Source organism: Castor canadensis, chromosome 2 (genome assembly GCF_047511655.1).
Source record: "Castor canadensis chromosome 2, mCasCan1.hap1v2, whole genome shotgun sequence".
NCBI lineage: Eukaryota > Metazoa > Chordata > Mammalia > Rodentia > Castoridae > Castor > Castor canadensis.
Genome location: NC_133387.1, coordinates 199,801,988 through 199,814,790, shown reverse-complemented (window position 1 = coordinate 199,814,790; position 12,803 = coordinate 199,801,988).

Genomic DNA, 12,803 nt, shown 5'->3' with positions numbered 1-12,803 from the left:
CTCGCTTTGGCCAGATTTGCAAAACAAAAATTTTAAAATCTCACTTATGCAAAGTGAAAATTTTCCCATGAAGAAGACAGCCTCTATTAGCTGTAAAATGCTCTTCAATTTTTTTCAATATGGTTAACATCTCCAAACAAATACTAGCAAATATACCAAAAGATACTTGAAGATTCAATAACTTGTTTATCACAGATTATTGACATATTGAAGATCACCTTAAGTACCTTAGATGGTTGTGTAAGTTGTGAACACTTGTAACTGTGTTCCTATGAATGAATCTTGAGCCTTTCTCTAAGCTTCGTACCCATATGAGGTGGTGTGGATGATCAATGAATGTAGATTGACTGATATTTAGCTGTTGTGTCACTTCTAATATTAAAATGTCCTATTATTTTTAGATCTTTCAGTTCATATCTACTTTTAACCCTATGCATTCCCTAATTTGTACCCTACTGGATCTGAATTATATGTACACTTTGCCCTAGAATTCCTGCCATCTGTCCTTGTAGTCAAAGCTTCCAGACGTAATTTGTTTTTGGATTTTAAGATAACAACTATTATTTCTACTAGAAATAATGAAGTAGAAACAGAATATTAGATGGGCTTAGAATTTATACAGAAGTAAAACTATATACTTATATATTCATATGTAATATATACATGATGGTCCTGAATAGGTGTGGGTGTGACATAAGGGTAGATCCATTTCCTTTACCTCTACATACATGAAAGGAGGAATTCATAAAGTGCAATTACACTTTGCTTTGGAATCATGGCAATTTTTAATAATTGATACTATGAATAATTAGAAATTTAATAGGGAGAGCCAAAAGTTAAACTTTTTCTCCATAAATTTATTTACTTTATTCTTTAAGAAGAAACTTATAACAGAAAAAAAGACTTACTTGTATTATTTTCCTTTTTATCTTCTATATTAATAGCAACATGAAAAAAGTTTAAAAAAGAATTATTACAAATAAATTTTTTGAAGCTAAATCAATTCTAAATAAGACTACAATCTCTGAAAAGGAATAAAAATACTTTCATAAGTCTTAAAACACGCATTATTTCATATTATAACAACTGAACATGATGACTTTTATGTTAACACCATGACAAATACAATTAAGTTAGATTAGTGTAGTATACTGCCAGGGGAAGAAGAAAACAGGATTACCTACCTCTGAAAGTTTACTATTATTCATATTTCTGTGGTTGTCAATCGTTAATACCAGTGTCATTATTTAGCAATTAAAACTTCTCAAAATTTACTTTGATAATGATGATAATGGAATGGACACAATGATGGCATAAATTTCCTCAAAATACTTATAAAACTTTTAAAAATGTCCTTATTACCAGAGCTCATATAGCTTGCATTGGTTAGCCAGTCCTTGATAATTAAGTTTACAAGAGAAAACTCTCCTTGAAGATGCAAAATGGGAAGGGTCAAAAATATTCTTTGGGAAATACCAGGTTGTACCATCATTGAAAATATCTTATCTTCCATGTCAAGCACCAGTGTGACAGGAGTTTAAGAGATGTGTCCCTTACTATGCTCCAGTATATTCCCGCAGAGAATGCTAAACTTATAATGTGAAGACTGCTGTAACCGTTTTCAGGTCACATCAGACTCCAGTTCTAAAAGTGCTTTTTTGTATCAAATACCTCAACTACATTCTGGATCCCTGATAATCATATCACATCAGACTTAATGATACAGAAGCCATTATTCTTACTGAGTAGGCACCTGTCTTCTCTAAATTTGGAGTTGGGCTGCTGTGCCTGCCTGAGACAATAAGTGATTGGAAACCTAAGTCCTGTGTGAAAATTAATTCAAAAATCCAGACAAGGCTTCTCCTAGATCTTCACCTGCTTCTTTAAATTAGTATCTCCAAGCATTTCCATTTCCTTCTTTATTCACTGTTTTCTTCATACCCATACTTCACTGAATTTTCTTTCTTCACTCTCTCCTTGTAGACTTCTTCATTTGTTCAGGGCCACAAGAAATTACGTATCTCAATTATCTGACAGAAAAATGCCATATATTTCTAACACCTGTAGTCCAAGTCAACAAAATTGAGTTTTTTCTGATTAATTTACTCAGCTCAAGAGTGGAGGTATGGTAGATAATGGTATTCTTACTGATCGTTTTGCAAAGTAAAGACCTCTGGATTTTGTGTCCACTGAGATTTGGTATACATTGAATCTCAACAACTTCCCTGTCAATTGTAGAACTTGGTTCAAAATGTGAACTTCCAGCCTGGGGGCAGAGGTTCATGTCTGTAATCCCAGTTACACAGAAGGTGGAGAGTTGGAGGATCATGGTTCCAAGCCAACCTGGGGAAAAGTTAGTGAAATCCCCATCTCAACCAATAAGTTGAGCATGGTGGTTTTATGCCTGTCATCCCAGCTGCACAGGATGCATAAATAGGAGGATCATAGTCCAGGACACCATAAGCAAAAAATGAGACCTCATTAATAAACTACACTAAACCAAAAAGAGCTAGTGGTATTGCTCAAGTGGCAGGGTGCCTGCCTAGGAAGCATGAGGTCATGAGTTCAAATGTTAGCAGTGCCAGCTCAGAGAGCTGGTGCGCATGTGGCTTTTGTGTTGGGCAACACAGTGAAAGTCGTTTTCAACTGCACTCTGAGATGATGTTTAATAGCAGAGCACATTCTCTCTTAGTTAATACTCTGCTAGAACTGTTGTAAAATCATAACCAATTTGATCCAATACTCTGAAATTTCTTTTTACATTGGACTCTGCAAATTCCATATGCCAATAGCCCAAGCATGTATCTGAAAATCTCCTTACACTTACTTCAACTAGCAAGTGCCTCCATTTTTGTTGTTCTTATTTGGAGACAAGATCTCACTATGTAGCACAAGGTGGCCTCAAGCTCGCAGTCATCTTTCCTCAGCCTCTCAAATGCTGGCATTTCAGGCATTACCAACAGGCTGGATATAACGCTGCTGTATAAACATGCAAATTTTATGTGACAACTTCTTCAACAGCCCTCAATTCAGGTAGTTGTTTGTGGTTTTAACATGCAAAGGAACAATAACTCCTTCAGAAGGAACTCTGCATTTAGGAAAAGTCAATGTTTGAATTTAGTCCAAAGAGGACCCAAAGCCATTTTCTCTTTCCTCTCTTCTGTTCTTTCAAGTGATTCCTTGCAAAGCAGTGTGACTACAATTAGAACCAGTTGTTCTGTTTTTGGTTCTTTTTTGATTTATCCAGTAGCTTTCTCTTTCGTTATGTGACTAGTCACTTGAATAACCTTCAGAATCTTTGTCTGAAACACCCAATCTCTTCCTAAGGCATATTGTTTTCTGATAAGTGTATCCTGCTAATCCTTAAAATAATTGAGAGTATTAACAATTTTTTTCCACTTAGTTATTATTTGGCTCTTGTAAAATTCTATCAATGAAGGTTAACCATTCCCTGGGGCAACAGGAAATAATTTTTTACTTTCATATTTTGACATCCTCGTCAACCTTATTGATTCATGAATTAATATGAGGATTTCCCCTGTGGGCTTTTATATATGGCATCTCCAGTAACCAAAATTTATTATTGTGTTCAGCGGCCACAGAGGAAGTCTCTGATATACAACAAATTCATCTCTCTCTCCCTCTCTCTGTAATACATATATATATATATATACTCATATGTATATGTGTATATATGTACATATATAAAACATTAGCACTCTTTTGTTTATACAATAACAATTTAAGTGGAGCTCAGTAAACATCAAGTTAATTGATTTTGAAGATGGAATATTCCACATCCTCACAAATTTATCAACATTAATATTAATATTGATTTTATTAATATCAGTATCATCATGTAGTCCTTGCCATCATATCTTAATCCACTGTAAAATTGTTCACATGATCATTTGTAAATTATAAAATTTTCTAGTGATGAGAATTTTTATTTTATATTGGCATTCAAGTGAAATCATGTATGAAAGTGTAATGATATAGCTTAGAACACATGAGTAGGGAAGAATTATAAATCCTCAGTAGAACAGTTTTTGTTTATAAGATGAACTTTAAGAAATGGAGACAAAATAGCTAAGATTATTAAAAATCTGATTTAAACATCTTCTGTTCCATCTGTCTAATGTCTATGAATATAGTTTGTCTTTCTCATTACCCTGGGAAGTAAGAGCAATTGTCATGCTAATTTCTCCAATGATGTGTTTAGTCATGTAAAAGTTAAATAATTTACTCAAATTTTCTTGAACATAAATGGTAGAACTATCACTTTGATAGGGGAATAGTTAATACTGACCAGTGTTATTGTTTCAGAAATCTTTGAGACCAAATTTATGTCAGAATTCTAAATTTTAAATTTTCACAAGGTGTTTGTGCTCATATACAATGCAACATGAGACCTAGTGGTTAAGCATATTATTGCAATGTAACAAAGTATAAATATTGCTAGTCATTGAAAAAAAATACATTCACAAATCAAATTCTTTCATATTAGGTTTTATAATCAAATATAATTTGGAGATGAATTTAAGGGAATTGTGTTTTTCCTGCTTTCTGATACTTATTTTGCATTTTTAAAATGCAAATAGGTGATTATACTTCACAAACTGTAGTATAACAAGATGTAAAGTTTAGTGACATAGCAAATTAAATTATGAAAGTCAGTTGGGGCAGATGCCAAATATGTAAATGCCAAAAATATATGCTCTGTGCTTGGCAGCCTGTTTTATAATTATAAAGAAATTGTGTATCAACACTTCTCTGTGACCAGTAGACATGCAATGATAAGGAATGTTTATGGTAAATTTCAGGTTTAGGGTATGGAAGAAGATTGAGAAACTGATTAAGATTTCCTGCACTGAAGAGTAACAGCAGGAACTGATGGGGAAGTCACTTGAGTCAAAGTGTCTCCATGGATCGTGAAAATCTGAAAACAAGGATGACAGAACTGAGCAGTGGAAACTGGCAGCGAAGCAGCCCTGAGAGTCCGAGGCTCTGACTCTGTGCAATCTATCACGTAAGGAATGCTTTGCACAGTGTGTGTGTCTGCACACAGACAGATCAAGGTGGGCTTAGATGTGCTATATTTATATGCATTTACTTCCCACTCATTTGATAATATCATACACAATTAACAATTATACTTAAAAGAGGGAGAACTTTAAATATTTGAAAATCTGTTTAAACACAACTAATAACAATGTAATTCCAAGTTAAAATATTGTTATTGCCAATCCGATTGGTGAAGAATCAACAAAGATAATACTCAGAAAACAGACAATATTTGCATACTGTAGTATTTATTTTGGGCATTTTCCCATTACAAATGAAAGTGTCAAATGTTTGGAGAGTTTAATGGCTTTTGGTTATTTATCCAAATGGAATACATGCAGAAAAACCTATGCACATCAAACACTCCAATAGAGAATTATTAAGGAATAACCATATAAATTCTCTAAAGCATTATTTGTGTAAATATATAACACATAGGACTGAATATTAGAATGTGATCACAAATTATAAAAAATATAAAATATGCCTGAATAAATAAGTATATTCAAGTAAGTGGCATATGTCAGATTAATTTGTGAACAAAAGGATGGAGATAATTGGGGAAATACATGTAATAAAAATGTATAAAACAATGAAGACACTGGGGAAAAAATCAAGGCATGCAGAACTTGAGGGCCATGACAACAAAAGAGAACAGTATAAGGGATGAGCTCCAAGTACACATCTACTTTTTTTTTTAACCTCGTCATTTCCTCCAAAGCTCAGCACAAAAAAAAAGGTAATCCAAATAAAATGTATGAATCTACTTGCTGAAAGAGAAGAGATCAGACTTTGGTGATGGCAAAGTTGCTAGAATTAAAGGGGAAAATTCGGGACAAATAGAAATGCAGAAAATTTCCATAAATGCTGCTACAGATCCCTCACAAGCAGTGGAGACAAGAGTCCATAAAAAATAGAAGGAAAATCTAGCAGGGAAGCTAAGAGTTGAAAAGAATGTTCAATGCTTTTTGAAGAGAAAAACTTGTTGAAACCCTGACAAGGTAGCAAAGACATGGTAAGTAGAGTTAGCAGTCATGAGGGAAGAAATAGCCATGTTCTACCCCTTAAGAACCAAGTTCTAGTGCTCAGGGTAAGACAAGATCTAAATCTAAACTGTGACCTCTCTGGCGAAGCAGGGTCCCTACAACGTCCCTATGTCTCTCTCTTCTCTCAACCCACAAGACTCAAAGACCGTCAACTAATTTGATGAATTTTTCTTCACGTTTTTTTTCTGCAATACATCTTTCTTCCCAACAGCATTTTCGGTCTGCCTTCTACCTCACTCCTCATTACTGAGATACCACATTGAATTTTTTAGCCTCACTGTTTCTTCTCCAACCTCGTTCGCTGAATCCCCCACAGCTGTTCCCCTTCATAAATTGCTAGAAAATGTACTGTTATCATGGTAGCTAAGCTCTTACCAAGTTATTTACTCCAAGAGGCAAAGAGAAGTCTATTCTTCTATAATAAATTCTCAATTTCTTCAATCATTTGGCTGCCATAAAATAAAAGGGCAACCTTCACAAACATGTATTAACAGACAACCAAAAATTACCAGGCATTTGAGGCAAGGAAACTTTAACTTTCATTTCCTAATAGTTCATAAAGAAAGGATAGCCTGAAAGGATATCAGAAAATAATGTAGGAGGTAGCTCCTACATTAGTAATAATGAAGAGTTTTTGAAGACACAGGCACACAGAATAAAAACATCTTCAAAATTTTTCAAAGTGCTTTTAAGAAGAATAGGAAAATTCTAAAATTTCTGGGAAAAGGTTGGGGGAGAGAGAGAATAAAAATTAGTGTTTGGAAATAAGCAAAAGTGGAAATCAATAGAGAAAAAATAAACAACTCTCAAATATACAGAAATTACATTCAACACTTAATAGGTCAAAGATTTAGTAATAAGGGGAAGTGAAAAACATTCTCATGCAAGTAAAAACAAAATAAATCACATGAGATGCACTGAAAGATTTCCTGAGAAGGAAATTGATTACTATAAACATGGTAATAAAGAAGAGACCCCAAATTAACAACCTAATTGTACATCTTAAACAGCTATTGAAAAATGCTAAATCTGAAACTATTAGTAAGAATGAAATAATAAAATTTAAGCTTGCATAAATAAAACAGACATTAAAAATAGAGAAAAATCAACAAAACCAAAAGTTCATTCTTCAAAAAGATCAAAAAAATTAACAAACACTTAGGTTGACTGACTAAGATTAAGGAGACAAGACACATGTACCTAAAATCAGCAAACAGAGACATTACTACCAATTCTACAGAAGTAGGAAGGAGACAGTGTCTGAGCGGTTGTATACCAGGAAATCGGTTAACTCTCTTAGACCATCTGTGCTGCTATAAACAAACATCACAGAGTTGATAACAATCAATAGTTCTCACAGTCTGCAGGCTTGGAGGATCAAGATTCAGGCAAGTTCATTGTTGTAACAAGCTGACTGATGTATTCTCACCTGCCAGAAAACATGAAGGGAAAAAGGTGATATTTAGTTTCCCACAGATATTAAATAAGGGACTATCTTATCAGTGAAGGCAGAGCTCCCAAGTTTTAATGCCAGTGCCTTAGAGACTCCCTTTCAACGTGAATCTTGGGAGGGACACAGCCATTGCCATTCCTATCCCAGCACTAACCTAGACAAAATAATCTCACTGAAACACAGAAGTCATGAAGAAATGTAGTTCACAGACACAATCAATAAAGAGATTAAATCAATAATCAAAAACTCCCCAATCAGTAAAAGCCCTGGACCACATGGCTTCACTTGTGAATCTTACAAAGCATTTAGAAAACTGGCACCATGCTTTCTCAAACTCTTCCAAAAAATTAAAGTAAGCCACCTAACGCATACTAACATTTCCCTGTTATCAGAACCAGACAAAGACATGAAAGCTGCAGAGCAAAATCCCTGGTGAACAATGATGAAAATCCTCAATGAAATGCTAGCAAACTGTACCCAGAGGTCCATTTCAAGGATTTTGCATCATGACCTAGTGAAATTTATTCCTAGAATACAAGGATGATCTGCTACATGAAAATAATCGAATACATCATATTAATAGTATGAAGGGAAACTTTAAACAACTGATACAGAATTCTTCTATGCCAATATTGAACATTATTTCACAATAAAAGCATTAAACAGACTAGAAATAGAAAGATACTAACTCATTAAAAGATATCATTAAAAACACACTGTAAACACCATATTGAAGGGTGAAAGAGCAGAAGCTTTCTCTCTCATATCAAGACAGGTGTGCTAAATTCTTCACCTTTATCAATACACTATTGGAAACCCTAGACAGAATGATAAGGCCAGACACAGACACCAAGGGCTTTCAAAATGGACTGTATTCTCTAGTCTTAGTTGACGGTATCTTAAATGTGGAAAACCCTCAAGATGATATAAAAACACACTCATAACCATAAAAAAACTTGGTGAAATTGCATGACACAAACTTGGCATCCAAAAATCACTTGAATTCTATGCGTTTACAGTGAATAAAATAGAAAGAAAAATAAGAAAACAACTCCATTCACAATAGCATCAGAAGAGCAAATACTTAGGCCTCACCTAACCAAGAAGAAAGACTAGAAATAGAAACTATAAAACACTGCTGTCTAAGCTTAATAAATATTCTTCAAGGAATGAACACATAAATGTACATAACTGAACAGACATCTCACAGAATAAATATTTTCTGATTGGAACCACTGATAAAATTAAAGAAAAAAGAGTTTACCTTTAACATGAAAGAATAATAAATCCCTAAACAAACTATACCACTTTTCTCCAAAACATCATGACTTTGATAGCACCAAAGAACTCATTCGGCTAGTTCACACTTATAATTAGCTTTTTCACAAAATTGCTGGGCAAACTTTTTAAGTTATATTTGTAAATTCTTAAAAGGTCTACAAATTACAATGGAATGTCATTGAACTATGGCTTTTTATACATTATGTGTGGGTGAGAATGAGATGCTGAATTTAAAACAGTCCCCCAGGTAATACCAATGCTTCTGGTACTTTGACCATACAGCAATAATAAGGGAAGAAAAAACAGAGCTCTGTAACCCTAGAGTCATTCATCTTCTATAGTTACTATGAAACTACAGATTTCTTCTACAGTAAAAATGCTTCTTGTGGCTACAATTAGAAGTAAAAGTATAATTATAAGTAGAGTGTATATAAGTGTGTGTATGTTCATATCTGTATCTATATAAACAGAATGAGATAAAAATGGAGTCATACTGTTGAAAGGTGCTTGGCATAACATTATATGAAAGTAGATTGCAATAATTTAATGAGTCATATTCTAAATCAAGAGCAATAAATAAAAAATTAGAACACAGGCAAACATGGTGGCACATATCTCTAATCCCAGCACTGCAGACTGAGGCAGAAGGATTGCAAGATCAAGGCCAATGTGGACTACATAGTGAGTTCAGACTGATTTCCTCCCTGAAAGAAAGGAAGGAAGAAATAAAGAAAAAAAGAAAGGAAGGAAAAGGAAGGAAGGAAGGATAGGGAAAGACATCAATGAGGGAAGAAAGGAAGGATCAAAGAAGAAAGGAAAGGAGAAATAAAAAAGAATGGAAGAAGGAAGGAATGAAGAAGAGAGGGAGGAAGGGAATTAAACAAGGAAGTAAAGAAAGAAAGAAAGGAAGAAAGCAAAGAAAATAAGAAAAAAAAGAATGAAAAGAAAATTTACCAAAAAAAAATCCCCCCAAAATTTAATGCAAAGCAAACTAGTAGAAAATTAAAATTTGATAACAAAGAGCCCTCTATCTGAAAGCAGTCATGCATATAGAGAAAAAATGATTTTAACTGTGACATAAATAAAATAAAAAGCAAGTTGTAGTATTGACTAATGTAAATATAACTTAAAAACTATATTCAAGAGTCCAATAGCAAGCAGACCTCATCATTCAGAATACAACCAGAAGATTATCAATATGCTGTTGAAAAGAAGCATGCTTTAACAGAACGATATGTCTCACAGTTATATTAGCACTACATAAAGTAGAATTGATAACAAACAACTTACCTGTGATAAACAGAGATATTAGATATTTTATAATAAATGTGCCACTTCACTTAGAAGACTTAACATGTAAAAACTGTGTTTGAACCTAATTATATGGCAAAATATATAAAACAAAAATAACAAAATTGAAAACAGTAATAGAGCCTTTTACAAATATAGATTGAAATTTCAACACATTTCTTTTAGCAACTGACAAATCAGACACAATTTCAGTAGCATCGAACGGGAAGAGCACTGCCACACAACTGGCCTGGCTGACCTCTTGAAGCAACACAAGCAATGGTGGAGCACGGACATCTGAAGAGTCCACTGACCATGTAGTGGCGAGGTCACAGACTGGGCCATGAAACAAGTATCAAAAATTTTAAAGAATTTAAAGAATTAAAGTCATATATGGAGAGTTCTGCTACCAATACAAATTTAAAACAAGCCATTTAAAAACACAAAGAGAATTCAAGATTTAGAACTAACTGATATTTTAAACATATTTTTTTTCTCTTATTATTCATATGTGCATACAAGGCTTGGGTCATTTCTCCCCCCTGCCCCCACCCCCTCCCTTACCACCCACTTCACCCCCTCCCTCTCCCCCCCCTCAATACCCAGCAGAAACTATTTTGCCCTTATTTCTAATTTTGTTGAAGAGAGAGTATAAGCAATAACAGGAAGGAACAAGGGTTTTTGCTGGTTGAGATACGGACAGCTATACAGAGAGTTCACTCACATTGATTTCCTGGGCGTGTGTGTTACCTTCTAGGTTAATTCTTTTTGATCTAACCTAGTTTCTGGTCCCCTTTTCCTATTGGCCGCAGTTGCTTTTAAGTTATCTGCTTTAGTTTCTCTGCGTTAAGGGCAACAAATGCTAGCTAATTTTTTAGGTGTCTTACCTATCCTCACCCCTCCCTTGTGTGCTCTCGCTTTTGTCATGTGCTCAAAGTCCAGTCCCATTGTTGTGTTTGCCCTTGATCTAATGTCCACATATGAAGGAGAACATACGATTTTTGGTCTTTTGGGCCAGGCTAACCTCACTCAGAATGATGTTCTCCAATTCCATCCATTTACCAGCGAATGATAACATTTCATTCTTCTTCATGGCTGCATAGAATTCCATTGTGTATAAATACCACATTTTCTTGATCCATTCATCAGTCCTGGGGCATCTTGGCTGTTTCCATAACTTGGCTATTGTGAATAGTGTCGCAATAAACATGGATGTGCAGGTGCCTCTGGAGTAACAGTCTTTTGGGTATATCCCCAAGAGAGGTATTGCTGGATCAAATGGTAGATCGATCTCCAGCTTTTTAAGTAGCCTCCAAATGTTTTTTCAGAGTGGTTGTACTAGTCTACATTCCCACCAACAGTGTAAGAGGGTTCCTTTTTCCCCGCATCCTCGCCAACACCTGTTGTTGGTGGTGTTGCTGATGATGGCTATTCTAACAGGGGTGAGGTGGAATCTTAGCGTGGCTTTAATTTGCATTTCCTTTATGGCTAGAGATGGTGAGCATTTTTTCATTTGTTTTCTGGCCATTTGAATTTCTTCTTTTGAGAAAGTTCTGTTTAGTTCACTTGCCCATTTCTTTATTGGTTCATTAGTTTTGGGAGAATTTAGTATTTTGAGTTCCCTATATATTCTGGTGATCAGTCCTTTGTCTGATGTGTAGCTGGCAAATATTTTCTCCCACTCTGTGGGTGTTCTCTTCAGTTTAGAGACCATTTCTTTTGATGAACAGAAGCTTTTTAGTTTTATGAGGTCCCATTTATCTATGCTATCTCTTAGTTGCTGTGCTGTTGGGGTTTCATTGAGAAAGTTCTTACCTATACCTACTAACTCGAGAGTATTTCCTACTCTTTCTTGTATCAACTTTAGAGTTTGGGGTCTGATATTAAGATACTTGATCCATTTTGAGTTAATCTTGGTATAGGGTGATATACATGGATCTAGTATCAGTTTTTTGCAGACTGCTAACCAGTTTTCCCAGCAGTTTTTGTTGAAGAGGCTGCTATTTCTCCATCGTATATTTTTAGCTCCTTTGTCAAAGATAAGTTGGTTATAGTTGTGTGGCTTCATATCTGGATCCTCTATTCTGTTCCACTGGTCTTCATGTCTGTTTTTGTGCCAGTACCATGCTGTTTTTATTGTTATTGCTTTGTAATATAGTTTGAAGTCAGGTATTGTGATACCTCCTGCATTGTTCTTTTGACTGAGTATTGCCTTGGCTATTCGTGGCCTCTTGTGTTTCCATATAAATTTCACTGTAGATTTTTTAATCTCTTTAATGAATGTCATTGGGATTTTGATGGGAATTGCATTAAACATGTAGATTACTTTGGGGAGTATCGACATTTTTACTATGTTGATTCTACCAATCCATGAGCATGGGAGATCTCTCCACTTTCTATAGTCTTCCTCAATCTCTTTCTTCAGAAGTGTATAGTTTTCCTTGTAGAGGTCTTTCACATCTTTTGTTAGGTTTACACCTAGGTATTTGATTTTGTTTGAGGCTATTGTAAATGGAATTGTTTTCATACGTTCTTGTTCAGTTTGCTCATTGTTAGTGTATAGAAATGCTAATGATTTTTCTATGTTGATTTTATATCCTGCTACCTTGCTATAGCTATTGATGATATCTAGAAGCTTCTGAGTAGAGTTTTTTGGGTCTTTAAGGTAT